Below are 12,416 nucleotides of genomic sequence, written 5' to 3' on the forward strand. Positions count from 1 at the left end.
GAGATTAAGTATGTCGCGGCAAGGTCAACCCCAATGGTGCGTGGAATGGATTTTTCATGGGAGGTTGAGTATGTCAGGGAGATTTCTCAACATAGACGTGTTTGCGTGATGTTGTTTTGTTTATGTATGCCATGCTCGTATGTTTGTTCATGCATTATGTAAATTGTTCATGCCATCACTTAGATGTTTTGTCATCTAACCTGGGTTATAACCCTGGAACGTTTAATGTTCCAGCCAGGGACTGCTACAAGGGTAAGGACATGGCTGGTTGAAGGTCAATAGTGCTTAGATTGCTAGTCGTTGTAACCTTTTGGGGTTTTCGTATGTCAGCTTGTGTATGAATAGTTGTACGATAACCTTATTATCATTTGGTTATCTGTATTACGTATTTTGTTATAGAAACACTACGTAAGAATCACAGTGTTTGATGTTAATATATCCGCTGCGTTATGATATGTCTCGTTTAGTTGTTAAGATTATTGATCTTGTTAAGTTAAACGGGTAAGACTGGGGTTTTCGGGATCCTGTGTGTGTATGTGAAGGTTGTTCATGAAGCACCACGCGTGATGATGTTATATTAAAAAAAAAAGATTCTCGAAAATACCCTTATAGTGACATGCCCGGCGAGGCGGGGTGTTACAATGTGACCTTATCTTATCTTCCAAGTGGCTAATGGTTGATTGCCATGTGTCATTGAAGATAAGGCTTCATCATTTTTCCCACGTGCATCCAACCCAAATGCACCACTGGTCTCTTAATTGAATTTAATAGAGTTTGGAATCCAAAGCTCCATTTGATTTGAATTTGAAATCCATGATACATTGAAGAGATATTTTTAAGGTTTCAAGAACTACACCTTGGCCCAAACTTTTTGGATAATTTGCACTTAGACCCTTGCAACTTGGTCCCCAGGCCATTTTTAATTGCACTTTTTAGTCCCTAAAAAATGGATAAATTACATTTTTACCCGAACTTTAGTATTTACGATTTTGCCACTCGTTCAGAAATTGAACCTTTACCTCAAGGCTTCTATAATCCCTTGAAAGGACCTATTTCCTCAAGTATAAGAACCTAATAACCTCAGGTATTACATCATATTTGAGTTAAAAATCTGGGAAGTTATGTAATACCCCAAGTTTTTCTAGGCATTAAATACAATGTTTTCATGGAAATCAAAGGATACGGTTAATACATGGGTAATTGTCGAGGAAAAAATGAAAGATTTTCTGAAAGATCATGGAAACCGCCGCTATATATTTTATAAACTGCCACTAAATCACTAATTTTGTTGCGATTTTAAAACCGCCGTAAAAAATATTATTTGTAGTTGTTATTCTAGCAGTTGGTCAGAACCACTGCTAAATGCTCCTCGACAATTGATTTAGCGGTGATTTTGAAAACTGCCGCTAAATGCAAAAAAAAACCACTACTAAATGCTAGTTTTTTTGTAGTGTTACTTGCTGAGCTTTGTAGCTCACCTTGTACTCTTCACCCTTCCAGGTTCTAGCGGAAGAGTACCAGATGTGGGGCCTAGCAGCAGTGGTGTATAGTGTGTGTACGTGGAGCCGCTTAAGATAAAAGATGTCTGGGAGTTTGTTGAGTTTTATACTGTTTTCTCAGTTTAGATCTATTTTGTATTTCAGTTGGGGGATTGTCCCTTAGACAGAGTTTGTGCTTTTCAGTCTGTATAGACTTAGAGTTTTTATTCCAGTTGATTGAGATGTTCAGATATGGTATCAGATTTCAGTTTATCAGTTAGTTTATTTTATTTTCCCTGTAGCACCTCTTCTTTGGCAGTTCTAGGAGAGGAGGTGTTACAATTGAAGTCTTAGAGGTTATTGGTTTTAGAATACTAACCTTATTAAGTGATATAACAACTGGTCGGAATGACCTAGTTATGAAAGTTAGGGTCCAATGATATGGTTTGAATGTAAGGTTGATTCGTTAACCATGATTATGGATCCATGAGATTTGAAGACTATTGATTTAAGGTCACTAGTCGAAATCCTTATGTTGAATAATAGGGTAACTGGTAGTTATAAAAAATGATCGAGTCATGGATGGTTAGTCTGATGCAACATAACCTAGCTGTCAAGATTAGGTTCAGGAATAGATGATATGAATCATTAAGATTTAAATGTAAGGATAATTTAGTGACTTTGAAAATGAGATGTGTAGATCAAGTGTAACGCCCAATGTTATTGGTGTTAGAAAATATGGAAGGTCGATGGAAAACTTTCAAAAATGTGCCCTTGAGATAAGTGGATCTATAGGAATAAAGGTGCCCTTGGGGAGGGGCATTTTGATAAATTGGGTAGCGAGACCCAATGAAGGCTGATTGGGAAATTTGGAAATTATTCTCATTTTTGCAATTGAATGGAATTGAAGGAATTGTTAATTCCTAAGAGAATTTGGTAAATTGGAGTACAATTCCATGAGGGAGTTAAATTATTAGAGGGGAAATTAATTATAGTTTATTAATATGTGAGGAGAAAATTGTTTTTTCCCTAAAATGGAGGATAAATATGGTGAAGCCACATGGATGGCATCGATTAAGTTTGGAAGCCAAGGGTGGTGTCTAAAAGTGACACTTGGCAAGCTCTTGTCCAAGAGAAATGAATGATTTAATTAAATAAAAAAGAAATGAGAAATAGTCATTCTAGCATTTATGGAAAGAATGATTATGGGAGAAATAAAGAAATTCAAAAAGGAAAATGAAAAATTGTCTCTCACTAATGCTTTGAAAATGGGAGAATTATTTAAATGAAAAAGAAAATGGAAAGTTGTCAAGCATTTATGATGGAAAATAGTCTCATTAAAATAAATGAGAAAGAAATGGGAAATTCAAGTGATCCAAGGGTTGGGATTTAAAGTCTCCAAATGGCATGGATTGTGCTACTTTGGAAGGTGGAGATTTAATCTCCAATCTCAATAAAGGGTTGAGATTTAAGGAAAGGAAATGGCATGGATTGCCAAGTATTAAAGTATGAATGGTGGAGATTTAAGCTCTTTAAAGCACATGGATTGTGTTTTCTTATGTGGTGGAGATTGAGTCTTGGAAAAGGCAAAGAAATCCAAGGGTGGAGATTAAAGTTTTTAAAAAGGCATGGATTGTGTTTGTTTGTGTGGATGAGATTTAATCTCAAAAGTAGATCCAATGGTTAATGTTTGATCTCCCATAAGCACTTGGATTGTGCTAATTTGGAAGGATGAGATTTGCTTTCCTAAAGTAAATCCAAAGGCTAAGATTTAATTTTGAGGCTATTAGATATAAAAGGAAACTAGAAGAGAGAAATTGGAAGAAGTCTTCCAATGTTAAGGCTTCCAAATGGAGAGAAGGAAATGGGAGAAGAAAAAAAAAAGAAGAAGGAAAAGAAAGGAAGAAGAAAAGAAGTAAGGTAAGTCTTTATTCTTCTCTTCATCTCTTAGCCTATTTTATTTTTGGAGATTAATGTTTCAAGAACCTCTTATTAGGTGGGGAGAAGGATTGTGGCAAAAATCTCTCTTTAAAACAAAGGCTTGGAAGCTTCTAAGGATTTCTAAAGGTAAGGGATGACCCCAAGTGGTGGTGGTCTTACTTGCATTTGTAAGTGTTTCATTATGAGTTACATGTAGTGGTCAACATTGCATGATATGGGTTCTAGTGTACCTATGACCATATGGAAGACTAGTGTTATGGGAGGGATTGGTTGATGCCTTAACTTATGGAGGTAATGAGGGCACAAAAGACTATCCATTTGCATTGCATTTTGCATTACATGCTCTCTCATGCTTCAGTTACTTATGCATTGCACCCTTACTGAGCTTTATAGCTCATGAGGTTTTCATCCTCACCTTGTAGGTCTTTATATGCTAAGAGTAAAGGGAGAGTTGCAAGCTTGAAGTTTGGAAGCAATTCTGATAGAATTTTTGTTAATTTATGGCTTGTTGAAGCCTAAGCATGTATTGTAATTTTTTTACTGTATGTTGTATATATATATATATATATATGGTGTTGTTGCCATGTGAATTGGGTTAGACCTTCATGGGTCATATTGGGGCTCAAATGAGAAGCTTGAATAAAATTTGGTTTTGAAGGCTTGAAGGCCAAAGAGTCAAGGTGGAGTGAAAAATGGAAACTTTTGATGTATATTTTGGGTATTGAAAATCTGGAAAATTTGGGCTAAGAAGCCCAAAGAAAAAAAAAAGTGAAGGCAGGTGGCAGTAGCCAGGGCCACTAGGGGGCTATCAGAGGGCTGCAGCAGGCAACAGGCAAGGCCTAGCGCTAGGACGCGCAGGCGGGCATGTGGGTGTTGGCGATAGGCACACTGTGAGAGAGCTAGCAGGTGCGTATGCACAGGCAGCATGTGCGGCCAGTGCTTGTAGCCCGCTGCTAGCGCACCACTGGGCCCCATGCGGGCTCTGGCACGCCAGCAAGCCCCGCTGGCCAATTTTTTTTAAAATTTGGGATTTTTGGGGCATTTATGGATTAATTTTGGGCCCCAAAGGAAATTTCAAAATAAAGGCATTTTTTGAGCATTTTGGGATAAACGCCGAAATTTTTTGGAAATTTAAATTATATGAGTTTTCCTCGAAATTGGAAAAATCAATGGGTGGTTTGGAAATTGATCTATATGGAGCTTAATAGAATATTCAAAAGAAGAAGAAATAAATTATTTTAAAATGGGATTTTGGGCAAATTAATTTGAAATTAATTAGCCGAGTGTGGAATTGTTAAAGCCCAAATCTGCTAGTCGATTTTGGGATTAAGGGAAGGGAAAGACGAAGCCTAGTTCCCACCTAGGGCGTTTCATGTTGAAACACAGTCCACCCTTCACATATGACCGGGCATGTGAGCAATTTGGATGATTGATCATGAGTGTCACTTGTAAGTGGGAGTGGGGCGTCACATCAAGGATCTAAGGGACTGCATCAAGTGAAAGGCCGAAGATGAACGATAATTGTAATAACATGGAGATATTGACAAGAAAAATCTATTGGTCAGATCTGAGGTTGTCTTCATTTGACGACATACAAATGCACTTTTCAACTACGGAAGGACTTGAGAATGCAAGTATGAGTGGCATTGAAGATGCTATGAGGGAATTGTGATTTGTTAAAGTTCTGGTATGCAATTGTTGTATATCATAGAGGAGTCAACTATGAAACGTTATATCATGAGATGAGCATTATGAGGCTCGAGTAGTAGATTAACCTCGGTGTCTAGTGTGGCAAAGCTAGTAGGATCATGAGATGGGTCATTTTTGGCATATGCCTCGACGATAGAGTTAGGTTGCATAGGAAGAGCTATCTAATGTGTAAATTGGATATGGTAGTTTTGGTGCATGCTCGCCAGTTGTATAGGCACTACCTACTTGGTGATGTGATCACTAGTGACGAGGGCCTAAGGTATGTGTTCTTGCAGAAACGATTAGACATGTGGCAGAGATAGTGAATGATCGTTCTTGGAGGACTACAATGAGGCCGTGCAGTTTCACCTGAGGCATGCCTGTGTGGGGATTAACGCCTAGTGTAGGAGTAAGACTACTTATGTGACCAGACTGATGGTGATAGCTTGTGTGCTGGCTGATGGTAAGTGTAGTGCCTAGGAGGAACTAATTTGATGGTCGCAGGCCGATAGTCAGCTGGATCTGAAGAACGAAATAGGTGAGGCAGTGGAATCTCGGTGAGTGAGATTTTGGGTAGTAGAGCATGGCCAGTTTAAAGCCTTGATGACGAGTTGTGTCATTGCAATCTCAGTTCAGGATAGAGTTCGTGTACCTAAAAAAAAAAAAAACAAGAGTTGCTTGTTAGGTCGTAATAACTTTTTAAGCTTGTCGCGTATGGAAGCGGGGACCACATGATGTAAAGTTGTTCAAAAAGTTCGTTGAATTTACCTTAGAGCCACCATGTTCATTTGCGCATGTCAGAGAGTTTTTGGATCTTCATTCGAATGTGCGAGCAGGGATATTCGAATGTACGCTTGATTTTCCTTGGCCACTTGGATCATTCGAATGAATGCAAATCTCATTCGAATGAATTTCATGCTTCACTGTTCATTGCATGGTGCTTTTTTCTATCATTCGAATGCAACAGTACTCTCATTCGAATGTGATGTACCCGGAAAGACGAGGCAGGTAAAGCGGAACCGGGGAAAGAAAAAAGACCCCCTCTTGGCCCAGCCGAGGGAAAACCACTCGGCATAGCCGAGTGGCCAGGACCACTCGGCCTGACCGAGTGGCCACAGCCACTTGCTACAACCGAGTGGCCAAGACCACTCGGCGACCCCCATTCGGCACGGCCGAATGGGGGGCCACTCGGCCCCGCCAAGTGAGGGCCACTCGGCCATGTCGAGTGGCCCACATCTCACTCGGCCTAGCCGAATGGGGTCCACTCGGCTAGGCCGAATGATCCCTACTCGGGTGGAGACCGAGTGGGGGGTCACCCGACACCCTGCCGGGTGACCTATTGTGACGATCCAGCCCATGGCCGCCCTCTTGACTAAGCAAATGGGCCCCAAAAATTCCGAAACGGGCCCTGAGATTCCCGCCGAGAATATCGCGAGATCTCTCTCTCTCCTCCACTATAAATATAAGACCCGACTTTCATCACAGGGTACGCTTTTTTGAGCAATAAAAGTATAATTTCCTCATTTTCTCTGGCGATTCTGACTTAAGCATCGGAGGGTTTGCGCGGGGACCCCACCTGCGTCCTAACGGTGCTCTCGTTTTGTAGGCCACTCGGTCATCAAGGTCACTCGGTCAAGGCCACTCGTTGCCCTCAAATCACTCGTTCATCCGAGCCCACTCGTCATCCTCAGGTCACTCGGTCAAGGCCACTCGTCACCTTTAGGTCACTCGGTCACCAAGGCCACTTGTATCCTCAGGTCACTCGATCAAGGCCACTCGTCACCCTCAGGTCACTCGGTCACCAAGGCCACTCGGTCATTTTAGGTCACCTGATCATTTTGGGCCACCAGATCATCAGCCCTATCAGACTATCAGATTTGGATCTTTATCAGATCCAATTGCTTGTCCAGATTCTCATCAGCAAAGATACGACTCCCAAGACTCTTGTGTCTCTCCTCAATTAAAAATAGATTGTTATATTTTGGCAACAACAATTGGCTCCGTCTGTGGGAAACGTAAGACAAAAAGTCAACTTAAGAATGGCAAATACACGTGGGCACCGACGAACTCTCTCTCAAAGCGTAGAGACACGCCTGCCACCACGAAACTTTCAGCAACAGGGAGCGCCTCCAACTATTCATGATTCTCAACAACATCCTCATCTCCCACATGATGCTCAAACGCAAGAAGGTGATCGCTCCGTTTCTCCAAATCGACAAACGGGAAATCAACCAATCCCACCTCCACCTAACATCGGCTCAGGATCACTCCCTACTGATCAAGTTGGAACCTCACGACAGCCACCACGTACGGTCCCGTGGGAAGAGTATGAAGCATTGAGACAACAACATGTTGAAGGCATGCAAGCACTACGAGACATGGCTGGGGTACTCCGAAGTATGATGCCTGGAGGGACGTTGCCGGATACTCTGAAAAAGTTTATGCCACCTCTTGAACCTCAGCCCGAGGCGGGAGTTGATTCCTATCAAGAAGCTACTCTTGATTCACAATCTCGATCTATGCCTCCACGGGAAGGTAGGCCCAGATCACCACCACCAAGAAAGATCCCTCATTCCGTGCCTCGGAAAAATGAAAACCCAAGAATGGAAAACAGGACCAGAAGCCCTCAACGGCAGAGGTATCATGAAACAGTGGCCAGTACACCAACAAGACATGACAACCAGACGACAGCTAGTATGCGTGATGACATGAAAAGAGTAGTAGAAGAGGTGCTTGAGAAGAAAAAATTAATCCCCGCAACAGAAGAACACCAGCGTAGAAAATGTCCTTTTACTGCAGATATATTGGAAAAACCTCTGCCCCGAAAATTCAAGATGCCTCAAATCACCCTCTATTAAGGAAAAGACGACCAATACGATCATGTTCAGAATTACGAGTCGCTAATGATATTACACGGATGGGACGACGACGTAATGTGCGAGGATTTTCCTTAACACTATCAAGACATGCTCGAACATGGTTTAACAGCCTTCCAGAAGCCTCTATTTCATCATTTGGGCAGCTTAGAACAGAATTTACCAAGGCTTTCGTGATTAACAGTAGAAGAAAAAAGGATGCCACATATTTGCTCAGCATACGACAAGGGAATAAGGAATCCTTACGTCAATTTGTGGATAGATTTCGTAATGCTACTCTTGAAATCCCAGACTTGTCGGCTCAAGTGGCAGTATCTGCTATGCTCCAAGGGACATGCCTCGCATCTCTTCAAGAATCACTTCTTTAGACCCTCCAACATCCCTGGCCGATTTATTTGTCAGAGCAAACCGATATATCCTTCACACTGAGATTATGAGGAACGTGGCGGGGAAAGAAGACAAAGAAAAGAAGAGAAAGGAACGTGAAGGGGAAGAAGAGCCTATTCGACGACAGGAAAGGAATAGAAGACCGGATGTCCCAAAACCTCATTTTAATCATTATTTCGGCTTTTACAACCCCGATCAACTATATTAGCCGCAGTAGAGGGAGAAGGACTCCTTACACTACCCCATAGAGTTAACTGACCCATGGGAAAAAATCAGGGAGAGTATTGCAGATACCATCGAACCAGAGGGCATTTCACTGATCACTGCAGAGAATTGAAGAATCAGATTGAGATGCTCATTCGTGAAGGGCACTTGCAAAGATATGTGAGACACGAGGAAGAAGAAAACAGGGAACCCCGGCAAAGGGGAGATAGGCGTGATGGACATGAAAGGCCAAATTCGAGACAACAAGAAAGAGGAGAAGATCGTCGACAAGATACTCATGTAGACAATGAGCCGACTCAACAGGCCATTCACGTTATTTCAGAAGGGGAAACCCTAGGTGGGGACACATCAGCCTCCAGTAAAGCATACGCCCGTCAAGCCTACCAAGTTAACTTAGTAATGGAGATAAGAGATGATGAAGAACCAATCACCTTCGCCCCAACCGATCGGGGTGATATAATACTCCCACATGATGATCCCATGGTTATTTCAGCAGTCGTAGCCAAGCACCCCATCAACAAAATTCTAGTAGATAGTGGCAGTTCTGTCAACTTGATCTATTGGAACTGTTTTGAACAAATGCATTTATCTCACGACCGGCTGAAGAAAGTATCCTCACCTCTATATAGCTTCACTGGAGAAGCAGTTCCAGTTGCAGGATCAATTCAGCTGCCTATCACGTTAGGTGTGGACCCCCAACTCGTAACTCGACAAGCGAATTTCATGGTGGTTAAAACCTCCTCGGCAGCATATAATATGATCTTGGGATGCCCGTGACTCAATGATCTAAGGGTCGTGGTATCCTCGTGCTATTTATTGATTAAATTCCCCACACCCGCCGGAGTAGGACAAGTTCGAGGAGATCAGAAGAAAGCCCGAACTTGCTATGTGTCATCCACAAAAGGGAAAAGAACTGAAGAAACCTTATCCATAGTCGAGAAAGCCATACATAAATCCTTGGAGGAAGGAGCCGCACGTAAACCTCAACCTGTTGAAGAATTGGAAACAGTATATCTCAGTGAATCAGATTCAGCGAAAGTAGCGTATGTGGGATCCTAGCTTCTAGAGCATACGAAAGAAGAAATTGCAAGATGCTTGAGAGAAAATTCAGACGTATTTGCTTGGAAACCAAAAGACATGCCAGGAATCAGTCCAGAAGTAATATGTCACCACCTGAATGTGGACCCCCAATTCAAGCCGGTCCGACAAAAGAAGCAAAACATTGCCCCTGATAAACTACACGCATTAGAAGAAGAAGTTGACAAATTGCTAAAAGCAGCCTTCATTCGAGAGGTATTATATCCAGACTGGTTGGCCAATGTTGTCATGGTCCCAAAACCTATTGGAAAATGGCGTGTCTGTGTGGATTTCACCAATCTCAATAAGGCATGTCCCAAAGACTCATACCCGCTACCACGGATCGACCGTCTTGTGGACGAAACGTCTGGATACCAGTTCCTAAGCTTTCTGGATGCTTTCTTAGGGTACCACCAAATAATGATGTACCCCCCGGACCAGGAGAAGACGTCATTCATCACTGAAAAGGGGACATATTGCTACCAAGTCATGCCTTTTGGACTCAAGAACGCCGGAGCCACTTATCAACGCATGGTGAACAAAGTCTTTAAAAAACTGCTGGGCGACACAATGGAAGCATATGTTGACGACATGATTGTGAAAAGTCGAAAGGATGAATCCCATGTAGAAAAACTAGCGCAAGTGTTGGGAGTCTTTAGACAACACAAGATGCGGTTGAATCCATCAAAGTGTGCCTTTGGCGTACAGTCTGGAAAATTCTTGGGATACATGATCACGCAAAGAGGAATCGAAGCAAACCCTGAGAAAATACAAGCAATATTGGACATGGAACCACCAGCATCAACTAAGGAAGTTCAGCGATTGACAGGGCGAATGGCAGCTCTTGGACATTTTCTCTCCAAGTCAGCCGAAAGAGAGTTACCCTTCTTACAAACATTAAGAGCAGGAAAAAAGTTTGACTGGACGGAGCAATGCCAAAAGTCGTTTGAAGCGTTAAAGGAGTATTTGAAAGAAGTTCCCCTATTAACACAACCAGAAACTGGAGAGACATTGTACTTATACTTGGGGATAAGTGATGAAGCCATAAGTGCAGTATTAATCAGGGAAGAAGGACAGGTGGATCGACCAATATATTATGTCAGTAAGGTATTGCAGGGCCCCGAGATACGTTATCCAGTGGTAGAAAAAATGGCATTAGCACTGGTAAACGCATCCAGAAAGTTGAGGCCATACTTCCAAGCTCATTCGATCATCCTATTTACATATCAGCCCTTGCGAAGTATTTTACAAAAGCCCGAATGTTCCGGTCGCCTTACCAAATGGTCCATCGAGTTAAGTGAATATGATATCCAGTATCAACTTCGACAAGCTATAAAAGGACAAGCGCTGGCTGACTTTATTGTAGAATGTACACACTCCGATAAGGCGACAGAAAATAGGCAGGAAGAATGGTTGTTGTTTGTTGATGGGGCATCTGGTTCACAAGGGAGTGGCGCTGGGATAGTACTCGTATCCCCCGAGGGAGAAACGTTTGAGTATTCCCTACGGTTTGCTTTTTCGAGTACCAACAACGTAGCTGAATATGAAGCATTAATCGCTGGAATGAGGATAGCAAGAAAATTGTAAGTAGCACGATTGGTTGCTCATAGTGATTCTCAGTTGATTGTGCAGCAGTTTCAAGGACAATATGAAACCAGAGAGCAGATAATGGCCCGATACTTGTGCAAAGTGAAAGACCTAGCACAGACATTTCAGAGTTTTCAGTTAACACAAATAAACAGATCACTCAATGGACATGCTGATGCTTTATCTAAACTAGCGTCCACTAAAGAAACAACCGGAAGAGCAGTATTTGTTGAAATGCTTCATCAGCCGAGCATTGAAGAAAAAGAGATATCGTGTGTGGAGACAGGAGTGGATTGGAGATCGTCCTTCTATCATTATCTCACTAATAATGAATTACCAGATGATCCACAAGAAGCAAGAAGACTTAAGATGCGGGCTTCAAGGTTTACCATCATAGATAGGATATTATATAAGCGAGCTTACACTACACCTCTTCTCAAATGTTTAGGCCCTCAAGAGGCTGAATATGTCTTGGCAGAAGCTCATAGTGGAATATGTGGAGAGCACTTGGGAGCAAGAGCCCTAGCAACCAAAATCTTGAGAGCCGATTTCTTTTGGCCCACATTAAGGTCCGACGCGTTAAAGAAAGTCAAATCATGTGACAAATGTCAACGACACGCTCCAGTCCAATCTGCCCCAATATCTCAGTTGCAACCTGCGTTCCAGCCTATACCATTCGCTCAGTGGGGTTTGGATATTCTAGGACCTTTTCCTCAAGCGCCCGGGCAAAGAAAATTTTTAATAGTGGCCACTGACTATTTCACCAAATGAATTGAAGCTGAGGCATTGGCTACTATTATGGCACGAAAAGTGGAGGCAATGGTATGGAAAGACATTGTGTGCCGGTTTGGGATACCAAGAATTATCGTCACGGATCATGGGAAGCAATTTGACTGTGACTCCTTTAGAAAATTGTAACACCCCGTCTCGCCAGGCGTGTCACTATAAGGGTATTCTTGGGATTTTTTTTTTTTTTTTCTCTTTAAGTTCAACACGCGCGGTATATCAAGAACAATCTTCACATGTAGATATGAAACCCCGCGAACCCCAGTCTTGCCCGTTTAACTATCAAGATCAATAATCTTAAACTAAACGAGTCTTAATACAACGCAGCGGATACACTAATACCAAAACACCATAGTTCTTACATTGTATT

This window comes from Diospyros lotus, chromosome 15 (assembly GCF_014633365.1).
Source record: "Diospyros lotus cultivar Yz01 chromosome 15, ASM1463336v1, whole genome shotgun sequence".
NCBI lineage: Eukaryota > Viridiplantae > Streptophyta > Magnoliopsida > Ericales > Ebenaceae > Diospyros > Diospyros lotus.